Below are 19,429 nucleotides of genomic sequence, written 5' to 3' on the forward strand. Positions count from 1 at the left end.
CGTTTGGTAATTTTTCCATACAAAACACACACACACACGCGCGTGCACGGATGCACATATATATGTTTTTTTATATGATGCATTTGTTTAGGCATCACACCTCCAACGACCACTGAATGCGTTGAAATGTTCCATGGCAGTATGTTGCAAGAAATGTCATGCTCTCTCATAAATGTCAAATTGGTTGGCAGGAAACCAGCAATCAGTGGTATGTTCTGAAGTCAGAAAAACTAACATAAGTTACAGTAAACAATGATTTGTTTTCACAAACAATACTTAAGAGCAGATAAAATTTGACATGTTAAGCAGCCTTATTCTGGAGAGGTTATACCCTGCAGCTCTCTTGAGAATGCCTTCTCAACTCATTAATCTAATCAATAAGTAAAGGTGGTTCCCCACTACGACGCCATGCGGATTGTCCTGATTTGTAAATTTTCATCAAGTGTTGGAGAACTACGTGCCCAGAACACCACAAGGAACCTTCACAAATATGAGCTGATTGGTTCATCATTTCTCATGAGGTGGGGACAAAACCCCACTTATACACATAATAGCTTACAAATGCTGATGTTGCCAAGGTGACCAGCTGTGCCGTACCAAGTTTGTATGTCTTGAGCAGTCGAAACTCGAGTTGTTGCAAGGGCAGTAAGAAATCCTCAAATCTAAATGGGGGGGGGCCTGTGCACAATGGATATACGGCAGATACAGACACCAGTGCTTTAAGGTAAGTTCAGATAACTGTGGAGTTTTAGGAACTCATTTTGTCATTGAAATTCAAAAATGGAATTTGTTAAAGTTTTGTAGCGAACTTCTACAAGAACTATTCACTACTTTTTTGGGTCCCTACAACTAGGGTTCGAGCAATGTTTACATAGTAAGAGTATTTCAAACATCTCATCTTTCCTTTTAAGTCTTTGATATTCGTATCTGTGATTCGTATTTTACTTCTTCCTCTACTTTTTTCATGAAGAAAAACAGATAGCCATCACAGCTGAGATACAGCTTCTGTAATTCGCATTATGTCTTTTTACTTTCTTCTATTAATAGACAATGCTTGGCTATCTCATTTCTATAAAGAATCGTGAAGACAATTTCAAAGGTGGGCATGTGGCTAGAGTTGACTATTCTGCATCTCCCCTCAATGCAGACTGTCCATTATGAGCATACCCATCAACTTCCATATGCCTAAGCAAAACTTTCAATAGTTCATTTATCTCCTCCACCTCAGGGTGCATGCTTTCCCTCACTACAAATTTGTGCACCTTACGCCTAACTTCTATCCAACTATAGGCGACCTCTTTCCTAGCGCCTCTCTCTCTCATCATGTTTCGGACCCGAGCAGCCTCCTCCCACAAACCTGCTTCTGCATGCATGTTAGAAAGCAAAACATAGACTGAGGAGTCATGTGGGCTCAGTTCGAGAACATGAGTAGCTGCAAGCTTCCCCAACTTTACATTTCCATGGAGCTTGCAAGCACCAAGAAAAGTTTGCCAAACAAGAGGGCCAGGGGGAATTGGCAACTCATCGATGAACTTCTTAGCCTCCTCCAAGTTACCGACTCGACCCAAAAGGTCCACCATGCAAACGAAGTGGTCATACCCAGGCTCGATTCCATAGTCTTTGGACATCAATTCAAAGTAAAATAGACCTTTATCGACCAGACCCACATGGCTGCAAGCAGAGAGCACACCGACAAAGGTGACATGATTAGGTTTCACATGGGCCATCCTCATCTGGTCGAAGAGAAAGAGGGCCTTCTCCCCCATGCCATGCTGTGCTAAGCCTACTATAAGCGATGTCCAAGATACTACATCTCGATTCTCCATGAAACCGAAGACCTTGTGTGCACTTTTGATGCTCCCATTCTTGGAGTACATATCCACCAGTGCATTTTGCACGAAGAGGCTAGAGCCAAAACCAACTTTGATAGAGTAAGAGTGGAGCTGCCTACCGTGAATCTCAGATGTAATGGCACCACAACCGCTGATAACACTTGCCAACATATACTGGTCAGGATCCACTCCTCTATTCCTCAAGAGCTTAAAGGCTGAAAGAGCTTCATTTCCCATACAATTTTGAGAGTAGCCAACAATTAATGTAGTCCAAGAAATCTCATCTTTATTTGGCATCTCATCGAAGACCCTCCAAGCCTCATCCATGTATTCGCATTTGGAGTAAGCATCAACCAGGGCATTACCCACAACTAAATCTAAACAAAACCCTGTTTTTATTGAAAGGCAATGAATTTGCTTACTCGCATCAAGTGTCTTGAGGCCAGCACACGCCTTCAGGACACTAGAGAAAGAAAAGTGGTTGGGTGCCATCTCCTCATGTCTCATCTTTCCAAAAAACCTCAAGGCCTCCATGACTTGCTCGCTGTCTGCATAGGCTGCTATAATTGTCGACCAAGTGACTATATCCCGAGCAGGAAGCTCTTCAAAAATCCCCTTTGCGTCGGCTAAACAATCACATTTGGAGTACATATTAATTATGCTGCTTCCCACAAAAAGGTCAAGGATGAGACCAAGTTTTAAGGTGAGAGCTTGAAGCTGCCTTGCTTTTTCAAGGGCAGCTGAGCCCTCAAAGCCCTGGAATATGGAAGAAAGCGTGAAGGCATTAGGCTTGTTCTCAGCTCGGAGCATTTGTCGGAGGAGGTGTGTAGCCTTGGTTTCTTCTTTTCTCTGCAAATGAGCCCCTATCATAGTGTTCCATGAGACTATTGACCGTTCCTGCATTCTTTCAAACAAGCGAGAGGCATCTGAGATATCGCAAAACTTGGTATAAAGATTTAGCAGGTTGTTGCATACAAATACTTGGTTTTCAAAGCCTGACTTGATAACTCTTCCATGAATTGCTCCTCCAGTCTTGATATCCTTGTTCCAAGTGCATGACTGGAGGAGAAAGGCATATAGATCCGAGTCCCTAAGCAAGTGTGGTGGTACAGCGAGAGAGTAGCTGCGAATGTGAGGGGTTAAAGGGAGGCATTGCTTTAGCAGTTGTAAGTTTGTTGCAGTTGACAGCATACTGTAAAAGCTACGTGCATGCCATTCTCAGTACCATATTGCCTCTAGGGACCATCACCTCACCCTTCGTAAGAATACTAGTAGGTTAATGTGCGTTGCAAGCACCTCACCCTTCGTAAGAATACCAGTAGGTTAATGTGCGTTGCAAGTGTACATGTAATGAGAGAGAGAAGAATAGCGAAAACAGTTTAGAGAAAAAAATAAATTAATAATACATTTTAAGGAAATTATAAAAAATATACCTTAATTTTTTCCTAATTGAAAAAACCCTTCAACTTTCATAAATATTGTCCACGCCTTTTTTTCCTCAATTTTGGCTTTTTTTTTTACCAAAATAACTTTTGCGGTAGTTGTATTAACTTATTATGGTACTTTAAATATCATAATGATCAGGCTAAGTATTAGGTACTTAAGTGTCGTAACGATCAGGCTAAGAATAACGATACTTTAAATACCGTAATGGTCAGGCTAAGCATTACAGTACTTTAAAGGCCGTAATGTTCAGATGTGGCAAATGAGGGATAAAAAGACTCAGTGAGCATTACGGTCTTTAAAATACCGTAATACTTAACCTAGCCATTACGTTGCTTAACGTATTGTAATACTTAGTATAGTCATTACGGTACTTAAAGTACTGTAATCCGGTAGTCATTACAGTAATACGATTATCGTGAAAGTTATTTTGATCCAAAAAATGACAAAATTGAGAAAAAAATGGTGTGGACGATGTTTATGAAAGTTAATGGTTTTTTTCCAATTTGACGAAAATTAAGGTATATTTATGACAATTTCCCTACATTTTACTATAAAATGTAAGCAGAGAGAGTAAAATAAAACTAAATAAAAGAATAAATAAAATTAGTAATACAATTTCAATATACAAACATAATGTTAGATGGAAGTTAAACATCATTATTTCAACATCTTAAAAAATTATGGGAAAGTTTAGAATGAGAACATTTACTTTTGATACAAGGTGGTCACATTAATCTTGATGATTGAATGTTAAATTAGTGACTACAATTATTTAATTGATCAAGCTCATACTTCAAAAGAAATTTTTTCGAACTTTGTAACACATCCAAGCTATCAAACTTCACATCAAAAGGTTGTAATGAATTGTGATCACCTTGTATCAAAGGTAAAAATGGTCTCATTGCATACAATCCCAAGAATTATATCAATGTATCAGAGTTGTAAGCATTTAGAATTTCATTGTAAAAATTTTGGAAAATAATTACAAATAAAATTTAAAATATTGAAAATTTGAATAAAATAATCGCAATTTATATTTAAAAAGCTCTCATAAAAATGAATGTCATTAATTAAACTTTGAAGCGTAATGAATTCAATGTTATATTGGGTACAACATATCTAAAACTGATTTTATATTGGGTACAACATATTTTATTTGGGAAAAGGTTTATATAAGGTAGACACCTTAAAAAGTAGAATTAAAGTGCACCAGCAAACAAAAAAAGGTTGTTTTGATATTGGAAAAATATTGAATAAATCATCGAGATGCATATAGAAAGAGAAAGATATTTCAAGTCTAAAAAATAGTACATCTTATAACATATAATCCAAACCATCCATTTTCAAGATTTTCATGCGTTCATAAATCTACTTGATTTGAGCTATTTTTTTACTTTAAAATTTTATAATTAAGAATTTTCAATACCAAAATTACATCTCGTGACAAAGTTTGGAGATGCATCTTTGATTTTTAAAGCCGTAATTTTATATAAACCACATCCATTTATTTGAGACACTTTAAAATTTCAATTTTCCAAAAAGTCAATAAAATTGGTTAAAAATCCAAAAAATATAGAGTTGGTTTCCTATTTTTAATCAGGATAATGTAATTAACTTCAAACCATTCATAAAACATATAAAAAAGGGAAAAAAAAAAAGAAGGAATTAGTCATAGATATGTATGGGAATATAAAATTTATAAATTAAAAATTGGTGTTCTTGTTTGGAAGAATAATAATTTTTTAATAATATGTTTAAATCATAAAAAATTTTAAGAATCATGAAGGTTCACAAATATTTTTTAATGAAATTAAAATATTTAGTTACAGAGAAAAACGTAATGATGAAAAAATATTATTTGAAAATAAAATTTTACTTTTTAAGTAAAAATTGGAATGAATTTTTTTTGTATTTTAAAATTTTTAAAAATTAGTTTCATATAAATTTGAGTACTAATCCAAAATAAATCAAATATATTAGCTTTTTAATAATAAAATATCAATAATTGATGTACATATAGCAATACGATGGATTAGAATATCATATGTTATTTAAATATCAGCTTTAGAGATAATGAAAATTCACCCTATTTAAATATACATCAAAAAAAGGGGAAGATAAGAAAATCATGATAGAATCAATCTATATGCATATTCTAATAAAAATTATTGATAAAAAAATTATTGTTGAAAAATAAATGATAAACATATATTAGAACACAAAAAGTTATGATGATATTATAAATCAGTTAGATTCAAATGTACTGCTAGGATAAAATATTGAAAAACAAATAAATAAATTATAAAATAACATAGTAAATTTAATTTCAATTTTTTTTCATACTTCGCATCAAGGAGAATTTGAATTTTGTCATTCTTCATATCAAGGAGAAAACCTACATAGGTAGAATGCATCAGTAAAAATTAGATCATTAATAAACATATAAAAGCAATAAATAAAACTTCCAAAAAGAATGTTTACCAAAAAGGAACAAGGCAGATTAGTGTCTATATTAAATTAAAGAAATGAATTCAATATGGTTATAATGGTATTATGAGGAAACCAAAAGGTTTGTCGGATCTAACTTTGATATGAAAGATCTAAGAGTGCCCGATATGATACTTAGAATCACGATAGTGAGAATGGATAGGACCTTGGTGTTAACCCAATCTCATTACACTGAAAATATGCTCAATAATATGTGCATAGTGATTGTGAGCTGACACTCACATCAATGGATCCTCATATAGAGTTAATGAAAAATGAATGGATCTGTATTTCTCAAATTGATTATGCAAGAATAATTGGTAGTTTAATGCATACAATGAGCTATACAAAGCCCGGCATTACATATGCAATGAGTAAATTAAAGGAACTATCAATTATGACATACACTATAATGGTTATCCTGCTGTTTTAAAGGATATAGTCATGTGAGTTGGAGCATGGAAGTCAAAGATTCACTATCCACTATGGAGTTGGAGTTGGAGTTCGTTGCACTAAATTTTGTTTGTGAAGAAGTGGACTAGTTACGGAATTTACTTCAAGGAATTTCATATTGGCCCAAGTCGATACTGGCAATCACAATTAATTGTGATAGTCATGCAACAATTGCTCGAGCAAGCAATGATGTGTATAACGGCAAATTCAGACACGTCGCAGGCATACATAACTCCATCGAAATGTTAATTAAAGATGGGGTGGTTAGTCTAGAATTTGTAAGGTCAAAAGATAATTTAGATGATCCCTTGACGGAAGGGCTTGCAAGGAAAGATGTCAGTTGGATGTTGAATAGAATGAGGCTAGAGTCCACAGAAGTAACCATCAACAGTAGGAACCCAATCTAGGCCTTCTGTTACCTCAAGAGGTTGATATTTAATGTGGTAAAAACAAGTCGTTCGCGTAGTTAGTCAAATCACTAGACATGTTTAATTTATTTATAAGCACTCATTCTTAAAAGATCCATACGATGGATAAGTCTAGTGATGACCTACATGCTAAAGAAGGTTGAGTTATGCTTTTAATGAGATCTATATGTTTGGTATTAGTTGAAGTGTCTTATATGCAAGGGCACTCATGATAGACTCACCTATATGAGTGTGGAAGTAAGGCTGTTTTCAATGGGATTGGATTTGTATATAGAGCGCTCATGAAAAGGGATATAAGCTGAAGCCCCATAATGAGCTGGCAATAAATAATCATCAGAGCATGTATGTTACTTGTGTATGGTGCTACTGGAATATTGGATAAGATCCTTGGTTCACAGTTATATGCTACCATGGAGTTTGATGTACTTTGAAGCGCTTATATTAACTAGATGTTCAAATCAAAAAATACTTTCATGGTATGCAAATTATATATGTTGCCTAATATTTTTATATTATTTTAAAATAAAAAGAAATTGTTGTATTTTAGCTTTGAAAAATACCTTATGTTTTTTAAAATAATAACCCTCTCGTTTCATAATGTTTTGTAAAGTGCAAAGTCTTGAAAAAGGTCTTTTGTCTTATATGTGTAGATAGAGAAGTGTGGGGTTATTTATTCCACATGGAAGATGTGGAAGAGGGAAAGCTTGTTTAAATATGAGAACAACCTATTCACTTATGTTCTAAAAACAAAAGGAGAGAAGGCTTATACGTAGCACGTGAAGCGTGAAAACATGCACGTGAACGCGCCCATATATGGGCGTGGGCGCAAAGGCGCTAGATGGTGCACTTTTCACTTGCCCGCTTGTATCAGCATATAAGGCGGCCCTTGTCAGAGCATGTGTGCGGTAGGCTTCTGGCTTGTACTCTTTTTGCCACTTCCCAAAATGCCTCTGATGGATTGGTGGTCTCGAGCATACAAGCCCTTATGTGGACTGATGTCTATGAGCCTTCTAATACATTGTGGCTTTGGTGGTTTGGTTCACTCTAGTGAAAAGTGCCCCACCAATGAAGATGTACTTCTACTGTGTCCTTTTGTAGATTGATGCATTTTGGTGATTGTAGCCCCTAGTAAATGTATGTTAGTTTCACCAGAACCCAAAATACATTGTGTGATTATGGTCGCACATGTAATTATTAGAGCTGGTGCTTTTTGAAACTTGAAGAGTTACCACGTGATTATTGGATGCAAGTTGTACGCTGCACTGATGGTTGATATTTCAAGAGCCAAAAATCTTATGACTTTTGAGATCACATGTGAAAGTAAAAAGCCATTTTATCTCTATATATATGAATGTGAGAATGGCTTGGGACCTTGACGGTAGTATTATTAAGCCCCATGGTGAGATCTTTGACTCCATTCTCACCAAAGGGTAGGGGCCCAAATCTACACTGACTTACCACTTTTTAATGCCTTTAATGCCCTACTTTATCTTGGATATCATTTTGAGAATGGTATGGGACCTTGGCGGTAGTATTGCCAAGCCTTATGGGGAGGTTTCTGACTCCATTCTCACCAAATGGTAGAGGCTCCCATATCCCCAATGACTTATCTTTTGAGCTCGGTTTAATTAGTTAACGCTTGATGATTTGCAATGCTACGTCCTAGGCTTAATTCCTACCAAAGGTAGGAGTCCTCTCCCCACTAACTAAAATAGATCAGGCAAACATTGACATGCTTCCCTAAAGCATTAACTGGTCTAAATTGTTTTCATAGATTTTCAAGGTAAAATTTTGATGTGTTGATTTCAAAGTGAATTTTGATGATATAGATGGCATTTTGGACAAACATGTATAATATAAAATGGATTTAAAATGGGAAATATGTTGAAAAAACGAAAGTCCCGATCCTTGGTGTTCAGAGTATTCACAATGTGTGGAGCAAAAGGCCTATGCAATTAGGAAAGGGGCTGGGGTCGTGGTGGTAGTATCCCCACACCTAGTCACGACATTGTGGTTTCCATTTCTACCACTGATACTACTCCACTAACACTTTCAAAAAACTAACTCCTAGTCTACTTAAAAAAATGGGTAGGGGGCTGTCTTCCCCGACTGAATTACCTAAAAACAAAAATAAGCCCATGCATTAGTTTGGAAAAGTTTCAAATGGTCATACAAGGGTATTTGGACATCCCCTCGGTTTTGAAAAAGGTTTCGCCAAGGTATGGGTAGTGGTCTATGTCTGTATTATTAAGGAGTAGTAGCTTTGGTCGTACATGTTGTTGACCAATGTGTATGGCCCAAATATTTCATCCAATAGGATTTGTTTTTGGGTGGAAGTATCTATTTTTCTTCATGAATTTCCATATCCATGGTGCATTGCAAGTGATTTTTATATAATAAGATGCCTAAGGAGTTAATCAATCGAGGAGTTTTTCTAAATTTATACTTTCACATCAACCTCTCAATATTCCTCAAGTTCGTGCTTAATTCGCCTGGTCTAATAATTGCTCTAACAACCCTATACTGAGTAGATTGTCCCCTTTTCTATAACAGTATGTCTGAGTAAATTGTTTGTGACAAATATTACTACCTTTATTGAATATTAAGGAAAAGAAATTACATCATTAACAATGATAAGAGAAAGTAAAGAGGAACCACCCTTAGCCAGAGTATCAGCTACAGAGTTAGCTGCTCGAAAAACATGAGAGAAGGAGATCGATAAAGGAAAAAGAAGATCTAAGATCTGCAACCATAATGGTCGAAGTTCCCATGGCACGCGTTGCTCCTTGTTGCACCATTTAATAACATTCAGTGAATCCCCTTCAATCTAACAACTGTTACTACAATTCCTTATAGTAAAAAATTTTAAATCTTCGAGTAAGACTATTAATTCTGCATAATTAGTAGTTGTAATACCAATTAGTACGCATAGGAAAAAATGAAGTTATCCATATGATCACGCACCACTCCCTTGATTCCAGCTAAACCGTGATTGCTGAGAGAACTGCCATCAAAGTTGAGTTTCAAAGAATCTGCTTGAGGCACAATCTATATATTTTTCAGTCTATAATTAACCCAACCAAGAGTAAAGAGATTGTATTAGTTTATCATAACATCCACTTTCGAGATACCACATCCCTCCCTTAACATAGAAAGACACAACCATATTGAGCATTTGATACTATAAATCAGTCTGTCAAAACCCATGGAAATTCCTTCAAAGGTCCTCTTATTTCTTTCTTTCCAAACCTCCCATAAGATCCCACCTTTAGCAATCTTCCATAAGGCCTTACCCAACTTGGGTAAATAAGGAAGGGATACTTGTGAAACTACCCCTTCCACCGATTGAGGAAGTGCTAAGCTGATACTTAAAACACCGAACGACCAATGCCAAATTCTCACCTTAAAAGAACAATGGATGAAAATGTGAGCACTAGATTTACCATCAGCTTTGCAAAGAAGGCATACAGTAGGTAAAAATTTTCCCCTTTTAATCAGATTATCAATGGTCAAAACTTTATTCATAACAACCAACCAGATGAATGCTTGTACCTTGTGGGGTAGCGGCCACTTCCAAATCTAAGCAATCTGGGGGCATAACCATCTCCATCGATCATGAAAGAATAGACTATAACAGGATTTAACAGTGAAAAACCCCATCACTTTCAATCTCATAAATCAACTCATCCTTGGCATTCTGTGAAACAAAGACCATGTCTAGCATTTCCATAAGAGAGCACTATTGGGAGAGAAGGACATTATTTAGCTGGCTATAGGCCAACTGAATGTTTCACGAGATATTATTGCCCCTTCTATCCACAGCTTCACTGACTAATGTATTCGGCCTCGTAACAATCCCAAATAGATTAGGGAAAACAGACTTTAGAGGAAAGTCTCCAATCCATTTATGGTGCTAGAAGGAAATTTGGCAACCATCTCCTGGATTCCATCTAAAATATCCTGTGATTATAGTTTTACAATTTGCATTTGATCTCCACATTCGAGAACTGTCATTTCCTCTACCAGCCCCCAACCAAACACCAAATCTGTCCACACTATACTTAGAGACCAGGACTTTGTACCAAAGGTGATCCTTAAATTGAAGATTGCGCCGCCACCACTTGCACATCAGAGCTTGATTCACCAACTTAATTCTCCATATACCCAAACCACCTTTTTTCTTTGGAGTCAAACCCTATCCCATCTCAGAAGATAAAATTTCCTGACCTCAGAAGTAGAACCCCACAGAAAGTCCCTGATTATTTTCTCAATCCTCTTCGCAACCGAGGCAGGCATATGAACCACAAACATCTGATAGACTGGAAGATTGGTAGACAAGCCGTCAACAAAGTCACTCTACCTCCCAAGGATAGGTACTTTGTTTCCAAAGATCAAGTCTAGATTTGACTCTTTCAAGAATTTTATTCTAGACTGCCAAAGGAAGCCTCGAGTCAGAGATGGGAAGCCCAAGATACATTATTAGAAAATGGTCTACTTTACCCCCCCCATCACATTAGTCCGTTCAACAACAACTTCCTCCGCACAATTAACACCAATCATTGATGACTTGTGGAAATTTACCTTGAAATCAATTGTGACCTCACAAATTTCCAGAAATCGAGCAATATTCATGACTTGAAAAGGATTCACAGCACAAAAAATAAGAGTATCATCGGCATACTGCAGATGAGAGATTATAATATCCAAATTACAATACTAAAGCCCTCAAAGTGACCCATTCTCTCAACCCTGCTCAAGATCAAGCTGAAGTACTCTGCATAAATAATCAATAAGAAAGGAGAGAGAGGGTCCCCTTGTCGAATACATATAGTGTCCTTAAAGAAACCAACCGGACTGCCCTTAAAAATAACTAAAACATGAGCTGAAGAGAGGCATCCAATAATCCAGGGTCTCCATTTATCACCAAGCCCCATAGCTTTCAAAATTTCCAACAAAATTCCCTATTCAACACGATCAAAAGTTTTTTCCATATCTAGTTTGAACAAAATACCAAGTTTCTTACTCATGAAATGATAATGAATATATTCTTGCACCAAAAGTACACTATCCGTAATCTGACGGTCCCTGATGAAGGCCGATTGGGTATTAGAAATGAGGGAAGGCATAACCATTTTTAATCTCTCAGCCAAGACCTTTGCAATTAACTTATAAAGACTTATAATAAGGTTAATCGGTCTAATATAAGATAACTAAGAAATCAAGGACTTCTTGATAATTAAAGAAATAAAGGTATAATTCACACCTCTAAAAATTTCTCCCCTGGTGAAAAAGCTCCTGATAAATTCCAGAAGTTCACCTTTTACTGCATCCCAAAACCTATGGAAAAAGGCAAGAGGAAAACCATCAGGACCTGGTGCTTTATCCCCTAGCATTATAAAAACGGCCTTACGCAATTCCTCTAATGATACTTCCCTTTCCAATAAAACTTTTTCTTCCATTGATAGCACTTTAAAGGGGATTCTACCAAAAGAAGGTGTAAGATTTACTTCTTTGGTAAAAGCTTTCTTGAAGTGGCTAATAACTGCTCCTTCTAAAGTAGCCTCATCCTCATAGTCAATCCCAGGAATTGATAAGCCCAAAAGGTCATTTTGTAGTCTACAAGCACTTGCAATCGCTTGGAAATATTTTGTGTTCAGGTCCCCTGCTTGTAACCATTTCAATCTGGATCTCTGCTTCCAATAAATTTCCTCTACGTGACACAAATCCTCCAACTCTTTGATTTTCAAACCTCAATCCCAAACGGCCGGTTCCGATAAACACCCACTCACCTGGGTATTATAATCGAAGATTTCGATATCCGCTAAGACTCCATCAATTTTGCTCTAATATCAAACTTATTGACTTTTTTCCAGTCTATCAATTTGTGTTTGATATTCAACAACTTTCTATGTAACTGGAAATTCAAATTTCCTTCAACGACAGTACTAACTCAAGCCCCTTTAATTAACTCAACAATTTCTTTCTCCTCGAGCCAGCCCACATCTAGTCTAAAAGGTTTGGGACCATCTTTTAAAATACCAGTATTCAACATAATAGGGCAGTGATCCGAAGAGATTCTGAGAAGGGCCTTGACAGAGGCTAAAGGGAATTCCTCTATCCATTCCATCAAAATCAAGAATCTATCTAGTTTGGATATGGATAGATTTGTTAAGCTAGTATTGAACCAAGTAAACTTTGACCCAATAATAGGGGGATCCAACAAACAATTATTTTCAATAAACCTATTAAACAACCTCATGGATGTGTTAATCGGGGTGCAAGTTAAACATTCATGTAGCTACCGAATTAACCACATCCTAAGAAATGAACTGAATAATAAAGTTAAGATCATTGAGAATAGTTTCTTTTAGTGCAGCCACAGTGGAACCATAAACATTTAAGAGACCCCAAGAAAAATCAGTCTTTTGACCGTTAAAACCCAGCAACAGAAAACAATCTCTAATAATAATATCAAAATTAACCAAAACTATTGGATTGTAGAGAGCTCAAAGCCCACCTGATGCACCATTGGCATCTATCCCACAAAAACTAACAGCACCTGCTCCCCAAACCTCCCTAGCCCCAGACACATTGGGACTAGGAAGCTTAGTTTCTTGCAAAATTAAGACAACATGTCTATACTTAGAAACTTCATCTTTTTTCTGACTAGGGTGTCCAAGACCCCTAACATTCCAAGATAGAAAATTTATTAGAAAGAAAGAGGAGGTGGGTAAGAGGAAGAACCTGGTCCATCAAGACCATTATCAAAGTATATGTCCTTCAACATGAGAGCTTCATTGAGATTATCGTCTCCCGCCAAAGAAGTTGAAGAAGAGCCCACATCAACCACCACCAGTTCACATAAGGCCATCGAGGACGCAGTAGAGTCCCCTTTAGGGACACCACGAGGTTGGAGCCTTGCAGAAGAATGAACCCCTCTTAGAACTGCCTTATTTTTCTTCCCGGCCGCAGTCTTTTTAGCATGAGTTTTTGAAGCAAACTCCAACATAGAGCTTTTGCCAAAGTTTCTTCCATGCACCGAATATTTTTCCATTGTCCTTCGGCGTTCCTTAATTTCCTCAAGCATTAAGCACAGTGGAACATTATCCATCCCCATATTTTCCAGCATCTTTTCCATTAGCGGAGTCTCGTCCTAAACCACCTCTGCAGGTAATGACTCTTTAACCAAGTGAAATTATAAACATTCAGTTGGAGGCTCCTCCTGTATTGCCACTCGTGTCTCAGCAACCACCATTTCCAAACCGTGGCCGGGTTCCCCAACATACACATCTTCCAACATAAGAGGCGGAGGGTTTGCAGGATCCTCATCAGTTGCAACAAACATGATCGCCAAAAGATCGATCAACAACAGATCAAACCTTATCCTTAATTTCATTTCCCCGCCTTTAACGACAGGCAAGCGATAAGGAAGTGGATACATCTGAAGCTTCCAAAGCAAAGCCAACAAAATAGCCGAAAGTCTCTGATGAAAGCACAACACGGAGAGGAGCTTCTGAGCCTGAAGGCGCAGTAGCAAGATCGTAATGAAAGCACAGGAGAGGATTTGCTTCTTCACTTCAGCCCTCTTCCAAAACTTCATAAAGGACAAACTATGAGGGAGAGTCCCAAAAGGGAATTTCGGCGCCACGTTGCCTGTAGTATCAATCCCAAAGGTATGAGAATTAAGGGGAGCTCTTTGGGGAACCATAACCGCAGCCACAATATTAATTGTTTCGAATGGCTGGTGCAACTATCCTTACCTAAACTATCTTCAGATCTTCTTCCACTGATTTTAGAGAATAGAGTTAATAAGTTCACATCATATCTCAAATTTGAGATTGTTAAGGACGTTTGGCATTCTTTCTTGGTTAAGGAATGATAGCAATATAAGCTATCAAAGAGATTTCCATAATTATAGAAAAGTATATAAAGAAACCATTTACTTTTTGTACAAGGAGGTCACAATTACTGATGTCCTTTAGATTTCAAATTTGGTGGTTGTAGTAGTGTCATTGAATAGACTAAAAATTCAAAAAAAAAAAAAAATCTCAAACTTTATGATTCACCCTAAGTCATCCAATTTGACATCCAATGAGAAAGAATAATTGTGACCTCTTTATTCAAAAAGTAAATAGTCTCTTTGTATAGAATCCCACAATAGAGGTTAGTTAGTAGAATGAAGAAAGTCAAAATATAATAATGGGAATAAGATGGAAGAAATTATGGGGAAGCTCACAACTTTGGATCATATGGAACATGAAAGCAAATATGTTGATTCTAATACCATTAGACAAAGAAATGAATTAAAATAGGAGCTACATTAATGTCTTAGACATGTGGAGATATATTTGAGATAGAAGTCAAGAATCAAATGGCTCAACAAAGGTAACTTAAATACAAAGTTTTTTCACGCCACAACAAATGCTAAAAGAAAAGTTAATAGTATCAAAAGTATCAAAATACAGGAGGTTCAAAATGGTACTTGTAGGGAATTGAGGTTGCCATTTTTGTGTAGATATCCTCCTGAAAGCCGACAATCTTGAACCATACTAGCATAATACTCCATAGGACTATAGTAAACCCTTTCTAACCCTTGAGAAAACATTAGAAGATATGCTAAAACCATAGATCAGAGACACAAGCCCTGAAATTAAACCCCAATTTTCAGCAACCATTGAAGCTTCATAAGAAATTCGAAAACTAAACCTTAAGGCACAAAAAACCCTAAACCTCTTAATTCAAGCAAAATCCTAGGAAACTTTCTAGGTTAAACTCTTTTGAAGACCAAGAAATTCTTTGGTTGAAGTAAAAATTTGAGGGTCAAGGAGAAAGATCTCATAACCACAAAGTCTAATTAGGGCCACCTCCTCCAGATGTAAGGGAGTGGCGGCTGGGCTTGCCAAGTAAGTTATTTTTTTCTTCCTTCTTCCTGATTTTATAGTTTTTTTAAACTTCACTAAAGACTATTTTCTTATGATTTCTTTAATGTTTCTTAAGTTTCTTTTGGTTTTGCACAATTTCAAACCGGCATGGCCTACGGATCATAAGGGAGAAGCCATGAGGCCAACCTCTTTTGATTTGAGATTTGATGGGACTCACTTTCTCTACTAAATTTTAATTGATTTAGTTTAAAACATAAATTAGAGATGATTTCATTCAATACCAGTTTGAAACTGCATAAAAATAGTTGAAAACAAAATTGAGAATCACAACTCAAAGCTGTTTGGATAACAAGAAGCAGATGATTCGAGAGAAAGTTAGTTGCCTTCAGCAACACGCTGCACATCACTGGGGTCACTGATGTGCACCAATGTCGTGGAACAGATCTACCCTCCTTAGTGTTCGGCAGTCCTAGTTTCTTTCTTGTTTGATTTTTTTATGCAAAAAAACCTTTCTGTTATGTTGTTTCAGTACCAGAAATAGAAAAGTAGAGCATTATAGAAAATAATATATATTTGTGTATGTGTTTTTAGTACTTTTCTTTGTTTATCAATGCTTACAATATTTTGTTTACACAATATATTTGCTAGCTATATTTTCTTGTTCTATTGTGTGTTTGCCACAACTTTCACATACACGTGCACGTTTATTCTTTTCCGCACCTTTTTACATACACAGCAAAAAAACCGCTTCAAATTTTTCAAAGATTGTCAAACTCGGCATTAACCTGAGAGGGACACCTAGCTTTTAGGAGTCCAAATAGTTGGGAGTTGTGCCGCTTTAACTGTGAGCACCTTTCTGGTATTCATTGCCCTAAAACCACACATATTAGACCCATAGCAAAACCCATATGGGTGGCTCGGGAATTACGTGGGCTAACCGCATTGAAGCTTTCTCTTAGTTAGGAATCCCACCTTGAACCTTATTCATAGTAACTTAAGGCAAATTTTCATACCTGTTTTAGTGGTGTTTGCCTACCTCTCTGTTGTTAGACTTGCTAGCATAAAGTCCCAAGACCGAGCTAGGGCGAGGTGTGGTGTTGATGCTGATCCCTTGTCCTCATGTCCTTTCCGGTCTAGGTCAAGAATATCAAGCCATTAGTCCAAGAGGCATCATAAGAATGCTCCTCGAACCTATAACATTCTAGTGGGTGAGCCTAGTCATAGTTTATATGGGACCGTAGTTAGAAGTCCCGGTTTCCAACTCGATAGTTCTCATAACCACCATCTAGGAACCGCAGACCACCAAGTTTCCAAACCACAAACCACCAAGTTTGTAGAAAATACTCTGAGGATTAGACCAAGACATGAAAATTAACCTTCAATCTAGTGGGCATGGTCAAGGCCACAAGTACAAACCTTCAATAACATTACGCCAGCTGAGCCAAACTAGGTTAACCCCAATTGCCACATACTGTCCAATCATTTGAACCAAAGATCACCTGCTAGAAGTAGGGCACCTAGTCGGGGATCCATATCTGGTCATCGGCACTCAAGCCTAAGGAGATTATCACTTCCACCACTAGTTAGTCATTTGAATCAAAAACTGCCCACTAGGAGTAGAGAACCTTGCAGGAATCCAGTTCTGGCCATTGGCTTTTACTCCCAAGAAATCTACACCCACTAAACCAAGATCTACCACAATGGTCTAGACCGTGAAATAGAGCCTACAGCCACCATAGAAATCCTGGGGGTCGATCTCAAACATCCATCTACGAGGACCCTATCTTGCAAGTTCTCTTACTAGACTTAGTGAGTCAAGATTCTACCATCCAAATGTGAATTTGTTGGCTCATCCAGGCTCAATCCATCCACCTCAGTAATCCTATTGACCAACAACTAGTCTTCCTGATCCAGTCAGTTACCCCCAAGTTCAACTTCTGGGGCAACCTTACCAAACCAGCCCAATGGCTTAGACCTACTAACTACATGTCTAGCCACTCCAAGTTATTCCCCAAGCTGAAACACATTGGTCCACATTAGGCAACCAACCGTCCAATCAAGTTACTCTAGTATCGACCACTTGGTTAGCTAACAAGTCCTTCAAGATGTGTGAGGATGAGGATCCACAACTTCTTACCTCTAAAAGCTCAAACTCAAGAGACCCTCAGAGACTTAGAAGATCTCCTAATTGGATTTGTCCTCATAGAGTTTAGAAAACATTTCTCTAGGAAGGGCAACCCAGAATCTCATATACTGGTTACCGGTTCCTCAGGAATGGCTTTGTCTGGCCTACCCAATCACCCTAATCTGGCAACAAGAGTTTATGAGGGGAAACCCACAAGCAACTACAAACTTGCTCCTTCGTAGGTTCAAAACTTACTACGTAGGAGTAAGCCTCGACCCATCTCATTAGGAAAACTAACTTCAATGAAGCGAAACAATGGTGAACCATCCTCCAGTTTCATCGATCAGTTTAGAAGCAGTGCTTTGTGGGTCACCTAATGTACAATCTTTGATCATGCAAAGATTGGCATCATCCTCAAGAATGCCACTTATGAGCATGAACTCTTATTCAGTAAAGGTGGCGTGCCCTTCTCCTTTGGCTCCATGCTTGAGAGGGTCAAGCTCTATGAACGGGCAAAAGAGCACGCAGTTAGTTTTAGTCTAATTGAAATTTTCGGGCCCGTGACTCTCTTTCAATTCCACCTATTTTGCTGGAATTGAAATTTTTAAAAAATAGACTTGCAACATGGAAATTAGTCTCTGCATAGAGATCGAACTCCCACCCAAGGAGGGCATCCAAACAAGCCGTTTCCATGGAAATAGGTCTTTGGAAGACCCATTTCCAAAGAACCAAATGGGCCCTAAGAAAGAGAATGAAATAAATGACAAAAGGACACCTTAGAGACTGAGTGGAGAGAGAGAGCGAGAGATGGAGGGGAAGGGGAGAACCGCACTCTGATATCCCCTTGGAGGGCCACTGATGCAGATTCGTACCAAAAAAAAGAAAAATGAAGATTTCAAAAGAAAAATAAATGAATTAATTCAAAATTAAAAGAAGCTAACAATAACCAAAAACCTGACTTAACCCCTTTACATTGATTTTATTTAGACTTTATAATCCTGATTCTAATGTAATTAGAACTCCTAATTAAAATTAGACTCGAACTTGACATTTTTTCCCTCTACAAAATGAATTGAAACAAACTCGTCCTTTTTAAGACTTTATAATCCTGATTCTAATGTAATTAGAGCTCCTAATTAAAATTACTCAAACTTAACATGTTTTCCCTTGACATAATGAATTGAAAACAAACTCGTCCTAAAAATAACCCTGATAACATACCCTGACTTTGTTGTGCAGGCATAACTTTTGGCTCAGATGTCAAAATCACTATTGTGATCCAACTTCACAAATAGCAGTGAAAGCCCTATAATATCCAAATTTTGCCATGCAACAAACTAGGCCGAAAAACATGAAAGCCTAAGCACTGGCCTTTAAGTTTGTAGCACTGCATCAGCCACCTTCACATCTCTTCTAAGGAAGTCCTCCATTAGGAGTCCTTCCCATGGCAAAGAAACGACAAATGATATCGTTGAACCTTGTTTAGCCAAAAGGTTAGCCAACCAGATAAAGGTCTATATTCTATGGGGGAGCAAAAAGCGCCAAGCCTCATTCTCCATAGCTATAGGCTGCACATACCTGTTTCCTTGTATCTGATTATAGAGGGTTTCACTGAGAGTGGCAGTAGAACCTGCCAAGGAGTTCCATAAGAGCAAGATAATAATCCATTGTGTAATTATCAACTCTTCTGGACCTTGAGGCTTATGTTGTAGACTTGTTTGTACATTTTTTATTCTCATTTATCGTTGCTGTTTTTAGATTCAAATTTTACAGCAA

General features: G+C 37.3%; 1 long non-coding RNA gene and 1 other non-coding gene across 2 annotated transcripts; one reads left to right on the forward strand and one right to left on the reverse strand.

Moving 5' to 3' along the window:
• Positions 1-746: 746 nt before the first annotated feature.
• On the reverse strand, positions 747-3,229 carry LOC18423835 (pentatricopeptide repeat-containing protein DOT4, chloroplastic). Its single transcript, XR_016054418.1, has one exon. It is a non-coding gene; the product is annotated as a pentatricopeptide repeat-containing protein DOT4, chloroplastic (transcript).
• A 12,034-nt stretch (positions 3,230-15,263) lies between these two features.
• LOC148782430 (uncharacterized) lies at positions 15,264-19,426 on the forward strand. The gene is made up of 2 exons (XR_016054420.1): positions 15,264-15,549; positions 18,893-19,426. It is a non-coding gene; the product is annotated as an uncharacterized LOC148782430 (long non-coding RNA).
• Positions 19,427-19,429: the final 3 nt, after the last annotated feature.

The sequence above is a fragment of the Amborella trichopoda genome, chromosome 4 (genome assembly GCF_054954075.1).
Source record: "Amborella trichopoda isolate Santa Cruz 75 chromosome 4, AtrichopodaSantaCruz75HAP2 v2.0, whole genome shotgun sequence".
Lineage (NCBI taxonomy): Eukaryota > Viridiplantae > Streptophyta > Magnoliopsida > Amborellales > Amborellaceae > Amborella > Amborella trichopoda.